Source organism: Symphalangus syndactylus, chromosome 5 (genome assembly GCF_028878055.3).
Source record: "Symphalangus syndactylus isolate Jambi chromosome 5, NHGRI_mSymSyn1-v2.1_pri, whole genome shotgun sequence".
NCBI classification, from domain to species: domain Eukaryota; kingdom Metazoa; phylum Chordata; class Mammalia; order Primates; family Hylobatidae; genus Symphalangus; species Symphalangus syndactylus.
In genome coordinates, this window is record NC_072427.2 from 62436674 (window position 1) to 62441221 (window position 4548).

Consider the following 4548-nt stretch of genomic DNA (forward strand, 5'->3'; position numbering starts at 1 on the left):
CTTGCTTGAACAACTGGGTAATAGTTGGTGCTGTTCACTCAGATTGGGAGATAGAATTAGGAAGGGCAGAAGGGCAGTGCATCAAGAGTTTAATTTTAACCCTGTTGACTTAAAGCTGCCTGTTAGACACCTAAATGCTGATGTCAAGTATACAGCTGTATATATGAATATGGCACTCTGGTCAAGGCTGAAAACACACATGTAGCAGTAATAACCACATAGATGGAACTGCAAGTGCAGAAAGGGTCACTCAATAGGAAAAAAAAAAAAAAAAAGATTGCCCAGAACAGAGTCCTAGGTCTTTCCAATATATACAGGCTGAACAGACGGGAAAGAGCCAAGCAAGGAGACTCAAGTTAGAGAGGAAACAGGAGCGAATCATAACATAGAATTCACAGTATCAAGTTTCAAGAGAGGGGAGGTGGACGACCGTTTAAAATGCTTCCGCGGCAAGATGACAGACGTAGAGCAGAAGTGGACCTTCCGCAAGTTCACTTACCGCGGCGTGGGCCTGGACCAGCTGCTGGACGTGTCCTACGAGCAGCTTATGCAGCTGTACAGTGCACGTTGGCAGCAGCGGCTGAACCGGGCCTGGGGCGGAAACAGCACTCGCCGCTGAAGCGCCTGCGCAAGGCCAAGGAGGAGGTACCGCCCATGGAGAAGCCGGAAGTGGTGAAGACGCACCTGCAGGACATGATCATTTTGCCTGAGATGATGGGCAGCATGGTGGGCGTCTACGACGGCAAAACCTTCAGCCAGGTGGAGATCAAGCTGGAGATGATCGGCCACTACTTGGGCGAATTCTCCATCACCTACAAGCCCGTGAAGCACTGCCGGCCCGGCATTGGGCCACCCCTGCTGCATCCCCCTCAAATAGTGGCTTAGCTAATAAAGGCACGTATATTTCAAAAAAAAAAAAAAAAAAAAAAAGCTTCCGAAAGATCAAGGAGATAAGAACTTTCCAAGGTAGAAGTTATTGTTGGTTTATGATCAAGCTGGTTTAAAGGTGTGAATTGGGATGAAAACTTAAGGCGATGAGGAGTAGTTAGAAGCAGGGGCACATTTTTATGCAGCTGCATCTCCACAGTTACCATTAAACCTCATTCGCATTTTAAGAATTAATTCCTAACCTCGAGATTTTTAATTTCTTTTGTTTGTTTTGGGGTCATTTATTTGTCAACTATCTATTCCACTTATTTCATGTGCAAAGCATTGTCCTAGACTCTTGGAATTTTTATTAATGAATAAGGTAAGCAAAGATCCTTGCCTTCAGGTGCCTTGCCTTCTAGTGGAAGAGACAAACACAAAACAATAAAAATAGTAAATAAGTATGTCACATAGGTGAGAAAAAAATGTGAAATACAGCAGAGTTAAGAAAACCCCTAAGTCCTGGGGCTGCAATTTAAATAGGGTGGTCATCATAAGGCTCATTAAGATGATGATGTTTGTGCAAAACATTGAAGAAAGGGAGAGTTCAGTTAAGTGGTTACCTGGAGGAAGAGCATTCCAGATAGAGGACATTGCTGGTGCAAAAGTCCTGGGGGAGAGGAATAACAGGGAGGTCACCATGACTCCAAAGTGATGTGAACAAGAGGATCAGTTGTGAAAGAAGGTTATGGGTTCAGTAGGGGCCACCTTAGGGACTCTTAAAAATTTTGAATGAGATGGAGAACAATGAATTTCAGAATTCTGAGAAGGGAGTTATATGATTTGTCTTACCTGACAATAAATCAGCCAAGATATAATGGTGCTTTGGATCAAGGTAAAAGTAGAAGTGACAAGAAATAAGGGAGTCTGCAACCATTTCAACAGCGAAACTGGTAAGATTGTTTCATACATCAGCTGTTAGGTATAATAAAAAGAGAATAGTTGAGAATGACTACAGGGATATTGAACTAAAGTCTTGGAGGATACAGCTGCCAACAGTTGAGAGATAAAGTGGCAGGTGAAGTAGGTTTAGGGATTCCTGCTACTTGAGATGAGACAGTCCAGTGGAGATGTAGTTTGTTACCTTGCACAGTGACTGTTAAGAGTTTCCAGAACTATGATAAATCTATTAATGCTACTTGCTCAGCTTTACTTAAAGCCTTTTAGGTAAGTCCCTCAAACATACCAGATCAAGTCCTATGGGGAACGTCAGAACAAACAAAACTGTAAATACCCACAAATCTATAGACTAAGAACACATCATGGGCGATGCTAATAGAGAAGGCTAACCAGGCATATTAATAGTTTGACTTACCCAGACTAAATGTTATAGAACTTTAAGCCTTATATTTTAGATCCCTAGGGTAGAGCAAAACTCAATTCAGTCTTTTCCTTATATGCATCAAGTCTCCATATTGAGTATTAAAAAATGGGAGCAAGAGAGAGGGTTATCGCCAAATAATAACACAACAACAATGTTATCAACAAATGGCAAAACTGGACACGGTATCATATGTTGGCAATTAGAAGATCTCCTTGACCCAGTTTATCTTTGGCAAATATCCCTCTGTATATGTGTCTCTCATAAATTATGACAAGGGCAAAGAGATAATGACAGGCACAGTCAATCCTTCAGAAAACTACAAGTTTTAAGAACAAACAGGAAAATGGGCAATAACTATACCTCTGATATGAAATATCTGATGCAATTAATGATTGCCATCACATGTTCCCTATTAGCCTGACTTGCATCAGCACAAGGAAAAGTTCAGGGTCTAAGAGCTAACGGGAAAAATATCACTAAGCTTTAGGGTCAGTTAATTAACAGTAAAGTCATATTTTCATGGATTAAGTCAGGCTCTTCCTTTTGACCTCATTTAATTGCTGCTTTTAAAGACCACTGGAACAGTACTCTCGCATACAAAAAACATATTGAGATTCATCTGTTCTCTTGAGGTGTGATGAGACCAGAACTTTAAAATACTGGGGTGGAAGGATAAATTGACATAATCTTTGTGGAAAGCAATAGATATTGTGTATTATGTGGCAATACATATTACCGTGTAATAATACATATGTGGCAATACATATTTAGTGGCATAGAAATGTTGGTATTTTACCATACTTATAAGGCTCATCCTATGGAAATGTGGATAATGATTAACATATAAGTGTGTTTATCACGGCATTATTTATAACAATAAAAACTTGGAACCCTAAAGGCCAAAAATTAAAGAAGTCCTCAAATAAATTACAATTCATTGGCATGTTACATAATACTAAAAAGGGAAAATACAGAAAATGAATGACAACATAAGAACATCTTTATGATTTAAAGTTGAAGTTCATTGAAGCAGCATGTGAAAGTTTAAATATGCATTATATAAAAATATTTTTGCATACTTCTTAGACACACAGAAATGAAATACAGAAATAGTAATTATTTCTGCATTGTAGATAATAGGTTCTGATTAATTTTGCCAATTTTCTTGGTTTTCCATGTTTCTTTTAATAATCTCCAAGTAATTATTTTATAAACAGAAACATAATACCACCTGCTCTTTAGCAAACAAAGTTGTAAGCCTTTCAGTTTAGTTTTTCTACATCTTCAGTTTTTGGTCACTTTAGGAAAAAAATAAATCTGGTTGTAATTTCTGTTTTCTTATTAACCTGGTACTCATCAGGAAAAATAAGTTTAATTTTTATGAATACATTTCATAGTAATTCTTGGGCTAGACATTTTTATAGCTTATGGTCCATTCCAGGGAGCAAATTTAGATGCTAAAACTTATGAATGTTTTGTTTTAAATTTCTTTGACTTGGAAATTAGAGGTTTTTCTATTTTCATCATTTGATAGTATAAAATAAATAACCTTAATTGCTTGTAGCAAATAAAAATATTTAATTTTGCATATAATATTTCATGTATTTTGTATGTAATATATTTTGAATAAAAATATACCTTAATTTTTATTTTCTTTATGAGAATAATAACAATTATAATTTTCTAAAATATAGAAAGAAAACATTTATCTTTTTGGTATCAATATTGAATTACTGTGATTCTTGTCTCCACTATGAAATATATGACATAATTTCTCAGCAAACATGATAACTAAAAGGCTAATAAAACTTTAATTTTGAAATAAGTGAAGGTGAGGCCAGGTTCAGCCATGAGGCTCTAAAATACATTTTGCTTGTTAGGATAAAATCGAATTGTCACAATCTGTCACCAATTCTACTGAGAAACGAATACAACTACCTGTTGACAGATGGAGCTGTGCTGATAAAATCTATCACATAAATATTTCTGCATATTTCTGAAGAAAAAAAGATGTTGCCATTTTTAATAAGCATTTAAATAAGGGTAATTTTTCATTTCAAACAATAAAAGCACTTCTTTAATAATGTAAATAAAGGGATATCTTAGCAAATACAAAATCACCTCCATCTGAGAGAACTAATTTATATTTAGAAAAGTACCTATATTTATTTCCACTTTTCATAGTTAGCACTTAAATAGAGCCAAATATTTTAATGACCAATGACTACAATGTCCTTCTATTGAACATTTCCATTCCTCTTCCTAAAATGCAAATTACGTATTGATTTTTAAGGGGC

The 4548-nt window shown here is 36.2% G+C and overlaps 1 pseudogene; it reads left to right on the forward strand.

Annotated features, from left to right (window-relative positions):
• The first annotated feature begins 454 nt into the window (after positions 1–454).
• LOC129481587 (small ribosomal subunit protein uS19-like) lies at positions 455–885 on the forward strand (annotated as a pseudogene).
• Positions 886–4548: the final 3663 nt, after the last annotated feature.